The sequence below is a fragment of the Callithrix jacchus genome, chromosome 11 (genome assembly GCF_049354715.1).
Source record: "Callithrix jacchus isolate 240 chromosome 11, calJac240_pri, whole genome shotgun sequence".
NCBI lineage: Eukaryota > Metazoa > Chordata > Mammalia > Primates > Cebidae > Callithrix > Callithrix jacchus.
In genome coordinates this window covers 98,508,875-98,521,317 of record NC_133512.1, presented here as the reverse complement: position 1 = coordinate 98,521,317, position 12,443 = coordinate 98,508,875, and positions in this window count along the sequence as shown.

The window sequence follows — 12,443 nt, the reverse complement described above, 5'->3', positions numbered from 1 at the left end:
TTAGAACAGAAGGGACCCTCCAGTGCTCAGTTGGTGGGGGAGGGGTAGTGTGCCACTTTTCAAAGCATGTGCAGGAAGTTTTCCTAATCTAGATCATGGAAAGGTCAAAATGTTTTTTGGTTGTTGGGAGGGTGAGGAAAGGGGAGACGTCACTGTTGAAACATGGGTTTAAAACACCTGAGCACGAGGCTCAGGCTGATCCCTTTATTTTACCCTCAAGGGGATGATTCCCAAGGAGGCCTAGTGACTGAGCTAGTGAGAGCCAAGCCTATCTCTGCTTTCCTGGATTCTAGGCTAGTGGATGCCACTGCACCAAGCACCCCTCAGCTACACCATGAGTCATCCCAAGCCCTGGCACAGGTTGCTGGAGAGTCCCATAGTGAGCCTGATCCCCAGAGCTGATCGGAGATGGTGGCACTCAGGATGTTGCCCCTGCTGGCTCCCGGGCAGCAGGGATCCTTAGCATAGACCCTGGAGTTCACACCCCGAAGCAGGACAGGGGCGTTGCTTTTGGGGTGAATTTTAATTTTTCTTCTGAGAAAATGTGATTTATGTATTTTTATTTTATTTTGAGACGGAGTTTTGCTTTTGTTGCCCAGGCTGGAGAGCGGTGGTGCTAAGTCAGCTCACCACAACCTCCACCTCCCAGGTTCAAGCAATTCTCCTGCCTCAGCCTCCTGAATAGCTGAGATTACAGGTATGTGCCACCACACCTGGCTAATTTTGTATTTTTAGTAGAGATGGGGTTTCTCTATGTTAGTTAGGCTGGTGTCGAATTCCCAACCTCAGCTGATCCGTCCACCTTGGCTTCTCAAAGTGTTGGAATTACAGGTGTGAGCCATCGTGCCTGGCCCAGTTTGTGTATTTATTTAGAAATAAGGTCTTGCTCTGTCATGCAGGCTGAGTGCAGTGGTACAGTCTTGGCTTACTGCAGTCTCGACCCCAGAGCTGAAGCAATCCAGTTGGGCATGGTGGCTCATTCATGTAATCCCAGCACTTTGGGAGGCTAAGGTGGGAGGATTGCTTGAGAACAGGAGTTTGAGATCACCCTGCCAACATAGTCAGGCCCCTGTCTCTAGAATAAAGAAAAATAAAAGCAGAATGGGGCATGGTGGCTCACACCTGTAGTCCCAGCACTTTGGGAGGCCAAAGCGGGAGGATTGCCTGAGCTCAGGAGTTCAAAACCAGCCTGGGCAACATGGTGAAACCCCATCTCCACTAAAATAGGAAAAATTAGCCAGTCATGGTGGTGTGCACCTGTAATCCCAGCTACTTGAGAGGCTGAGGCAGGAGAATCACTTGAACCTGGGAGGCTGAGGCAGGAGAATTGCTTGAACCTGGGAGGCGGAGGTTGCAGTGAGCTGAGATGGCGCCACTGCACTCCATCCTGGGTGACAGAGTGAGACTGCATCTCACAAAGAAAAAAAAAAGAGGGTTTCACTCTTGTCCAGGCTGAAGTGCAGTGACTCAATCACGGCTCATTGCAGCCATGAACTCCTGGGCTCAGGCAGTCTCTTGCCTCAGCCTCCCTAGTAGCTGGGACTACAGGATGGGACTACATGCATGCATCACCACACCTGGCTATTTTTTTTTTTAAACTTTGTAGGATAGAATCTTGCTATGTTGCCCAGGCTGGGCTTAAACTCTCCTGAGCACAAGTGATCCTTCCTCCTCAGCCTCCCAAAGTTCTGAGATTACAGATGTGAACTGCACTCAGCCTATTTTTATTTATTTGTTTATTTTTATTTTTGATATGGAGTCTAGCTCTGTTGCCCAGTTTAAAGTGCAGTGGTGCCATTTCAGCTCATTGCAACCTCCGCCTCCTGGGTTCAAGTGATTCTCCTGCCTCAGCCTCCCAAGTAGCTGGGATTATATGTACCCACCACCATGCCTGGCTAGTTTTTGTATTGTTAGTAGAGACAGTGTTTTGCTGTGTTGGCCAGGCTAGTCTCAAACTCCAGACCTCAAGTGATCTGCCCACCTTGGCCTCCCAAAGTGCTGGGATTACACCATGCCCAGCCTAGGCCTATTTTTTAAAATTAACTTTTTTTTTTTTTTTTTTTTTTTTTTTGAGCCGGAGTCTTGCTCTATCTCCAGACTGGAGTGCAGTGGTGCAATCTCAGCTCACTGCAACCTCCGCCTCCTGGGTTTAAGCGATTCTTCCGCCTCAGCCTCCCAAGTAGCTGGGACCACAGGCACGTACCACCACGCCTGGCTAATTTTTTTGTATTTTTAGTAGAAACGTGGTTTCACCATCTCTCACCGAGAGATCACCTCCATCACTTAACCTCGTGATCCGCCTGCCTCAGCCTCCCAAAGTGCTGGGATTACAGGCATGAGCCACCACGCCCAGCCTAAAATTAACTTTTAAAAATTAATACGGCTGGGCATGGTGGTTCACACCCGTAATCCCAACATTTTGGGAGGCTGAGGTGGGCAGATCACTTGAGTTCAGGAGTTCAAGACCAGCCTGGCCAACATGGTGAAACCCTGTCTATATTAAAAATTCAAAAATTAGCCAGGCGTGGTGGGCACCTATAATCCCAGCTACTTGGGAGGCTGAGACAGGAGAATCACTTGAACCAGGGAGTCGGAGTTTGCAGTGAGCCCAGATTGTGCCACTGCACTCCAACCTGGGCAACAGAGTAAGACTCTGTCTCAAAAAAAAAAAAAAAGAGTAAAGAGTGAAACTCTTTCCTATCAGACTTCCTGTTGAGAAGTATCCACTGCTGAGAGCTGCATCTGTGTCCTTCCAGACCTGTGTTCAACCTCCCAGACATTCAAATTACCTCCTCACTTCAGAATATGCTCTTCTGGGCTTTCTGTCCTCATGAGCCTAGGAAGCTCTAACAGGGACATCTGGATTGTAGCATTCCTTCCTCAGCACTGTCCCGGATGATCAGGTACAAGCCGTGTCTGTAAAGGTTGCTGCTCCAAAAACCTCAGCGAGGTGGAGCAGATCCTGAGGGGAGGAAAGCTCAGGGATCGTCATGCTCAGGGCCTGTTTGTGCCTTACTTTATGGAAAGGGAAAGGCAGGGACAATGAAGTTGAGGGATGGATGGGTGGCTGCATTGTTACTGTTTCATGAACACCTACTAGGGAACAATGACGTGTAAGACCTAGTCCTTGCCTTCTGGGAGCCTGATGTCTAATAGGAGGAGAGAAGGTATTTGTGGGAATACCTTCTCTAGAACTACTAGAAAGCCTCTGACTGCTTGAGGGTGGGGGCTTGTGAAATACACGCCTGATCTCCTGGAGGGCTCGCTGCAGGACATCTCGCTGGGAAGTTGGGAAGTACTGGTCTATAGAAGCCACACTGAGCTGGTGACGACCAAGGCTGAGCCTCCGGTTTACTGGATCCTGGGCTGGGGGATCCCGCTCTACTAGTACCCCTCAGCTATACCATACTCACCCCAGTCCCCAGCTCAGGCCCTAGGAGAGTCCCATAGGGAGCTCTAACCCCAGAGCTGATCAAAGATGGTGATGCTCAGGATGTGGGCCCTCTGCATTTTGTTTACTTAGTTACCTCCTTATTATTTAGCACGTCTAGCCAGGATGGGCACCATAGGGTGTACAAATGATTGGAGATGGGAGACAGACGTGAAGAGGAAACTGGCAAGCTAAGGTAGTCCAGTTGCTTGACAGCAGAGTTGATGGGAGGAGTCGGAGCTCACGATATGATAAGCATGAGATGAACCTTCATGGAGAAGTCAGGGATCGAAGGATGAATTGGATGGGGCAGAGGGGAAGAGGGGAGGAGGCAATGTGGAGCAAAGGTGGAACACACTGGGGAGATGGGAATTGGGATTGTAAGGCAGGAGACTGGCATAGCCAGAGGCTGTCGACCAGCTGCCGGTGGTCTGGGCCCCACACAGCTGAAGCCCTGTTAGAACTCAGGAGCAGGTAATGCATAGCGCTTAAAGGAGGCGAGAGAGGATGAAATGGAAGTCTTGAGAAGGCAGGTTGAAGCCAGGCATCACCAAAAATGGGAACATCCCACTCCCCACAGGTAAAGGCGGTTATCTTATTATCAAGGATTTGGACACCATGACCGGCTGGCATCTGGGCCCTGGGTATTGGGTATTGGCAGGGAGTAAAGGGAAAAAGTGGGAAACTTCATACCAAGATTAGCCAGCCTGTGCTTATAATTTCATAGCATTGGTCCATTTAGCTGTTATTGTAAACACGTGAAATAGAGCAGCCTAGAGTCCCAAACCCAGTTTTGGTAGCACATAGGACAGCTTGGGGGAGGCCATGGCTATCATTCCATCCCACACTGGCTCCTAGGGAGTCATTAGGGTAGCATCTCTCTCTTTCTTTCTTTTCTTCCTTTTTTTTTTTAAGACAAGCTTTTTCTGTTGCCCAGGCTGGAGTGCAGCAGCATGATTTTGGCTCACTGCAACCTCTGCCTCCCAGGTTCAAGCGATTTTCCTGACTCAGCCTCCTGAGTAGCTGGGATTACAGATGTGCACCACCATGCCCAGCTACTTTTGGTATTTTCACCTTGCTCTCGAACCCCTGGCCTCATGTGATCTACTCACCTCAGCTTCCTACAATGCTGGGATTACAGGTGTGAGCCACCACGCCCAGGCAGGGAGGCATATCTCTAAACTGGTAATTCTTGAGATGAGAGGTCCTGGACATCTGTTGGAATCATATACAGCCCCCAGCCCACCCTGGGTAGGGTCCCAGATGTCTCCTTCCATAAGAATCTCTCTAGTGAGATGCTGGCACTGTATTCCAAAGGTTGGGAACCTCTGTTCAAGCTTCTTTAGATGTATTTTATTTTTAATTTAATGTGTTATTTTTTTGAGATAAGGTCTTGCTCTGTCGCTCAATCTGCAGTCTTGAACTCCTGGGCTCAAGCGATCCTCCTGCCTTGGCCTCTCAAAGTGTGAGACACTGTGCCTGGCCTAGACATATTTTAAATCTATATCACCCCTCAGCATGATAATTTCTATAGGTTTACGAGAAGACTCTCTCTGTTATAAAAGACTACCTTTGATGTCTCCCATTCAAGGTTCAAGTCCTGTACCTTGAATACTAATACCTCTAGTATTAGAGGTGTAAGCCAGTGTTGACTATATGGGTGTCTCAACACCTTTCATTCTGATGGTGTCAATATCTGTTAACTGAAAAGTGGCTTCAGACCCCATCCTACATATGATGTCAAAGCCAGTGCCCTGCCCCACACTTCAAGTATTTGGGGATGAGGAGTGGTTCATTTTCTTTTGCTGATTCATGCTTCACTTTCCTGCTTTCTGGATTCTGGAATTCACACATCTTCCTTCACACTGCGGTCTCTTCCATCTGCTGTGCATTAACTCGGGAGCTCGGTGTGTTCTCTTTGTTTGATTTCTCCTATAAGATGCTCATGTGTAGGAGACATTTATACTTTGGAGGTTACAGGAAGGGTCTCATCTTAGGCTATGATGCCAAATGACCCAAAAATTAGACCTAAAACATTAGCCACCCTATTCTTAAAAAGACTGTGAGCCATCTCACCATTGGGAATTTCTCAGAATTTGCTGTGTCCCCTGCTCAAGCTTGTATCTTTCCTGCCTCTAAACAGGACCTTTCCTCCCACTTTCTACACCCAGAGAAATCCCCAAATTCTAAGTTATTATGGAGAGCAATTTCCTGTTATCTTTGTTCATCTCTGCCTTCCAAGCCATGCCCCTAGACCTCTTTTTCCGCAATTAAAATGGCTCTTGCTAAACAAAACACTGTTCTCTCCCTCAGATGAATTCTGCACCCGCTTATTTATTCACTTGAGACAGGGTTGTGCTGTCTCATCCTGGAGTAAAGCGGCATGATCAAGTTTTACTGCAGCCTCAACCTCCAGGGCTCAAGCTACCCTCCCACCTCAGCCTCCTGAGTAGCTGGGATTACAGGAGTGCCATACACCTGGCTAATTAAAAAAAATTTTTCCTTTTTTGTAGAGCTGGGTACTGCTATGTTACCCGACATAATGCACCGGCTTTTAATCAATTAATTAATGAAGTTTTGAATAGATTTTGCATTAATACATTCAAAATTCAAAATTTATTAAAGGATACACAGTAAAACATCTCCTTGTTGGCTGGGTGCAGTGGCTCACGCCTGTAATCCCAGCACTTTGGGAGGCAAAGGCAGGCAGATCACAAGGTTAAGAGATCGAGACCATCGTAGCCAACATGGTGAAACCCCATCTCTGCTAAAAATACAGAAATTAACTGGGTGTGGTGGCACGCACCTGTAGTCCCAGCTACTTGGGAGAATCACTCGAACCCAGGAGGCAGAGATTGCAGTGAGTCGAGATGATAGCACTGCACTCCAGCCTGGCGACAGAACAAGACTCCGTCTTGGGGAAAAAAAAAAAATCTTGTCACTCAGTCACCAGGTTCCCCAATGTGAAAGCATCCCAGCTATCAGTTCTTGTATATACTTGTAGACTACACAAACAAATAAATCTTCACACTATCCCTCCTTTTGCTTTGCAGAAACAGTGCAATACTGTATACTTTGTTCTTTGCTTTCTTCGTAAATGAAAGGTCATTTTGATCAGTACATAAACACTTCCCCTTTCTTTTGCCAGCTTTGTAGTTTCCATTGACTGGACCTAATTTATTTCAGCAGGTTCCCCTGATGCCTTCAGTTTTGAACCGAGCATTTCTTTCTTTAACCACCTATGATGGAGCAAAGACATTTAGCCTGTCAGTGGAAGCTCCCTCTGCTCTACTGCCTACTACCCAAACTCGCCCAGCTGTGCTCAGCCAGGCCTGCCTTTCCCTCCCTCCCTCCCTCCCTCCCTCCCTCCCTCCCTCCCTCCCTCCCTCTTTCTTTTCTTTTTTCCAGGGTTTTGCTCTGTCACCCAGGCTGGAGGGCTGAAGTGCAGTGGTGCAATTATAGCTCACTGCAGCCTTGACCACCCAGGCCCAAGCAATCCTCCCACCTCAGCCTCCGAAGTAGCTGGGACCACAGATGTGTGCCACTATACCTGGCAAATTTTTAAATTTTCTGTAGAGATGAGGTCTTCTTATGTTGCCCAGGCTGGCCTCAAGCTCCTGGCTCAAGGGATCCTCCTATGTCAGCCTCCCAGGGTGCTGAGATTACAGGCTTGTTTCTTGACCACTTCCAAACCATGCCCTGTTTTTTCCCACTTTTGTTCTTGGGGGTCCTGGGCAGCGGAGCTGTGTCCAAGTCCTGGTCTCTCAAGCCCCAGCTCTGGTTCTACTTTGTCCCTGAAGACTGCTTCACCACTCTAGGTTACGTCCTACCCTGACTTCCCACGGAGCTTTTAGAAGTATCTCCAAGTCCAAGAAACTGTGCCGCTGAGAAAGACACAAAGGATAGGAGGCACTCCTTGTCCTCTGGACCTTCCATTCGGTTTGGGTAGACAGAGAGCCATCCTTCCTTCACTAGTCAGTGTGCTTCTGGTTGCAATCAACAGAAGCTGATTGGGAGAAGGGGGAACATTCTGGAAGGAACCTGGAATCATTCACAGACTCAAAGAAACAGTTGAAGAACCAATCTTAGATACTGAGAAAAAATATGTCTCATTTCTGTTTTTTTCACTATATTGGGATCATTCTTTCAAACCAACTTACTCTAAAAACATGCAGAATGGCCAGGCACGGTGGCTCATGCCTGTAATCCTAGCACTTTGGGAGGCTGAGGTGGGTGGATCAATTTGAGGTCAGGCGTTTGAGACCTGGCTAACATGGTGAAACCCCCGTCTCTACTAAAAATCCAAAAATTAGCGAGGCATGGTGGCGCATGCCTGTAGATCCAGCTACTTGGGAGGCTGAGGCATAAGAATCACTTAAACCCAGGAGGCAGAGGTTGCAGTGAGCTGAGGTCACACCACTGCATTCCAACCTGAGTCACAGAGTGAGACTTTGTATCAAAAAATATATATAAAGAAAAAAAAATGGAGGACAAGATTATTCCTGACTCAGATGGTTACAATATGAGGAAAAAAAGAGGAAAATCGCTTTTTCCCTCAGCTCAGTTAGAAAAATCCCAGTGAGAGCCTGGATTGGTCCAGCTCAGGCCACATGCCCACCCTGACTTAATTACTATGCTATGAATGGGCCCATAGGGTGCTATGATTGGGCTGACTTGAGTCAGGTGCTCACCCTTCAAACAGTTGCTGAGACCAGGCAGGTGTTGCTATGGAAGAAGATGGCAACACACATTTGAATTACATGGCTAGAGTCTGGGGAGGAGCCTTTCCCGAAGTGCAGGAGGTGCGATGCCCAGGGGAAGAAATGAGACATGCTAGGCCGATGAAGTTTGCGGGTGTGCACCACTGACACATAAACAGCAGGGGAGAGGCCAGGCGCAGTGGCTCACACCTGTAATTCTAGCACTTTGGGAGGCCGAGGTGGGTGGATCACGAGGTCAGGAGTTCAAGACCACCCTGATCAACATGGTGAAACCTGGTCTCTGCTAAAAATATGGAAATTAGCTGGGTGTTGTGGCACTCAATATGATAAAACCTTGAACACTTGAGGTCAAGAGTTGAAGACCAGCCTGGCCAATATGACAAAGCCCCATCTCTACTAAAAATATGAAAATTAGCTGGGTGTTGTGGTGCACACCTGTAATCCCAGTCCCTTGGGAGGCTGAGGCAGGAGAATTGCTTGAACCGCTTGGCTCACTCGGTTGCCGTGAGCCAAGATCGAGCCACTGCATTCCAGCCTGGGCGACAGAGCGAGGCTCTGTCTCAAAAAAAAACAAAAAAGTTTTTTAAAACAAGCTATGTCAAGATTTGAATGTCAGTGGGGAAGAAAAATGGGTAGCTTCTAAGAGACACAGTGAAGCCACATTTATCCTGCTGAATTCATTGCAATACAAGGCTTGGACCTTGCGAAAGTAAGTCAGAAAAGAAATTGCCTGTTATGGAGTGCTCGCTGTATGCCAGGCATTTGGCTACATAAGCACTTTACATCAATTATTTCTTTTAGTTCCATCAGCAACCTTAGGTTGAGGTGTTCACATTCTCGGCAGAAGACAAGGACACTAAGGCAGCGTGAGCATAAGCCGAGCACTTGGGAGGTGAAGACGCTGGAACTAAATGACAGTAATGATCATGAGTACTTCTTGAGCTCTTACTCTGGGCCAGGTACTGTTGTAAGTACTTGACTTGAATTCACTCATTTAATTCACACAACTCTATGAGCTAAGTACTGTTATCTATTCACCAATAATAATGAGGAAACAAGTACTAAGAAGTGAAAGACCGGACCGAGATTCACATCTAGTAAGTGGCTGTGACGGTTAATACTGAGTGTCAACTGATCATCGTGAAGGATGCAAAGTGTTGGTCCTGGGTGTGTCTGTGAGGGTGTCGCCAAAGGAGATTAATATTCGAGTCAGTGGGCTGGGGAGGCAGACGCACCCTTCATCTGGTGGGCTCCATCGAATCAGCTGCCAGCGCAGCTAGAATATGAAGTAAGCAGAAAAAAAAAGTGAAAAGACTAGACTGGCCGAGCCTCCCAGCCTACATCTTTCTGCCGTGCTGGACCCTTCCTGCCCTTGAGTATCAGACTCCAGGTTCTTCAGTTTTGGGACTTGGACTGGCTTTCCTTGCTCCTTAGCTTGTAGATGGCCTATTGTGGGACCTTTTGATAGTATGAGTTAATACTCAATAAACTCCCCTTCATATATATACATATATCTCCTCTTTGTCTCTCTAGAGAACCCTGACTAAAATAGTGGCAGTGCTGGGCTAAGGACCCAGATGGTCTCACTCCTCAGCTTCACTTAGCAAATCACTGTGCCACACACCAGCCCAGGGGCCTGCAAGTGCCACACCATCTCCACCAGCCCAGGGGACTGCAAGCCTGGTGCCTGGTGCTGCCTCCTTTGCAGGCTGGAATTTGATCTGAACTTTTTTCCAGACTTCCAGGCTCAGAGTCTGAGATGCTGAATCATATTCATTTTCTAGAGACTGAGGTATAAGCCAGAGTATGGACCTATGCATCAGCCTCACCTGCTTGTTGCCTCCCAGAAGCTACCTGGGAACATGCAGCATCAGAAGGTTGCCTGGTGAGTACAGAAGCAGAATAGAGGGAATGAGTTCTGTGACTGAATGGTTTAATGACCTCGGCATCCTGTGTTCTGACATTGTTTCTGTGAAAAACAAATTTTTTTTAATTATTTTTTGAGATGGAGTCTTGCTCTGTCACCAGGCTAGAGTGCAGTGGCACGATCTTGGCTCACTGAAACCTCTACCTCCTGGGTTCAAGTGATTCTCCTGCCTCAGTCTCCCGAGGACTGGGACTACAGGCACGTGCCACCATGCCCGGCTAGCTTTTGTATTTTAAGTAGAGACGAAGTTTCACCATGTTGGCTAGGATGGTCTCCATCTCTTGACCTTGTGATCTGCCTGCCTCAGCCTCCCAAAGTGCTGGGATTACAGGCGTGAGCCACCACACTGGCCACATTTTTATTTTATTTTTGAGATGGAGTTTGACTCTTGTTGCCCAGGCTGGAGTGCAATGGTGTAATCTTGGCTCACTACAACCTCCGTCTCCTGGGATCATGCGATTTTCCTGCCTTAGCCTCCCGAGTAGCTAGGATTACAGGCATGTGTCACCACGCCCGCCTAATTTTTTGTATTTTTAGTAGAGACAGGGTTTCTCCATGTTAGTCAGGCTGGGCTCGAACTCCTGACCTCATGATCTGCTCACCTGGCCTCCCAAAGTGCTGGGATTACAGGCATGAGCCACCGCACCTGGCCTTTATTTTTTAATTTTTTAGACTGAGTTTCACGATTGTATCCCAGGCTGGAGCACAATGGCATGATCTCGGCTGACCACAACCTCTGACTCCCAGGTTCAAATGATTCTTCTGCCTCAGCCTCTCGAGGAGCTGGTATTACAGGCATGCGCTACCTCGCCTGGCTAATTTTGTATTTTTTTTTAGTAGAGACGGGGTTTCTTCATGTTGGTCAGGCCGGTCTTGTACTGCTGACCTCAGGTGATCTGCCCACCTTGGCCTCCTGAAGTGCTGGGATTACAGGTGTGAACCACCACGCCTGGCCCATTTTTATTTTATTTTTAAATACAGGTCTTAGTCTGTTGTCTAGACTGGAGTGCAATGGTGCTATCATGTCTCACTGCAGCTTTGAACTACTGGGTTCAAACGATCCTTCCACCTCAACCTCTTGAGTAGCTGAGACTACAGGTGTGCACCACTACTCCTGGCTTGTTTTATTTTTAATTTTAATTTTGTAGACACAGGGGCTGGCTACGTTGCTCAGGTTGGTCTCAAACTCCAGTGATCCTCCTGCCTCGCCCTCCCAAAGTGCTAGGATTACAGGCATGAGCCACCTCACCCACGACACATTTTTTTTTCTGTATCTGACACCAAGTGTTTGTTGTTCTGGAGAGTAGGTCAGACCCTCTGGACAGGATCTCCCTGACTGATTGGTTTCTTCGGGCTGGCCCATTCTGTCTCCAGATTTATTAATGATTCAGTGAAGTGCCTGTCGATCTTGTTGCCCTGGAAATCATGCCTTCTCTTTGAGATGACATTTCATATCCTTACTCTCCGATTCACCATTCAATCATTTACAAATATGAACACTTCTGTGTACAATAAATAGAGGATACAGTAGAGAGACGTTTCAGTGGAAGAGATACAGATATTAACATGTAAACGAGTGGAAAAAATGAGATTACTTCAGATGGTGATAAATGCTATGACGTTTCCTGCAGGGTAATGAGACTGAGTATGAGATGGAGGATGGTGTGGGGCTGTCAGAAGGGTGGGCTGGGGACGTCTGTGAGGATGGAGAATCTGAACTGAGCCCTGCATGTGAGGAACGAGCCAGTCATGGTCTTAAGAGTTTGTTCTCAGAGGAAGGAACTCTTCCACTCACACACCTTGTGAAGTGGAAGTTCATTGCTTGTCTCCAGAAAGACAATGGTATCAGTTAGGCAGGAATGGTTGCTGTGGCTAAGTACATGACGATTAAATGGTAATGTGGCCGTGTTTCCAACAAAAATTCCCAACACGTCGTCTTACAGGTAGCGTGAGGACTGGAAATATTTGAAATCAGGGTTATCTTGGACTTTCCAAGGCACGTGATTACCATAATCAACAGGCTACAGAGGGTTGGCCTGACCCCACATTGTTGGTATGGAAACTGCTCCCAGTTTCTAAAAAGCCAAATAACAGGTGAACTTCTGGAATAAAATCACTTGCCCTTTGGAATCATATTTCTTTTCCCCAACAACATTACATGTTCTTTCCTCAGCAAAAAGTCTAGATTTTACACATTTTTGAAGCCCTCGAAGCATTTAGCAGAGTCTTGGGCATACAGAAGATAGCAGGGTCCCGTGGCTCTGCCTGAAACGCGGAACCCGGTCTTGACTTTTGAGTGACTGAGCCCTCTTGGTGTCGCACTCCGGCCGGGCGTGCCAAGCGGCGGTTCTCCCTCCCGCCGCAC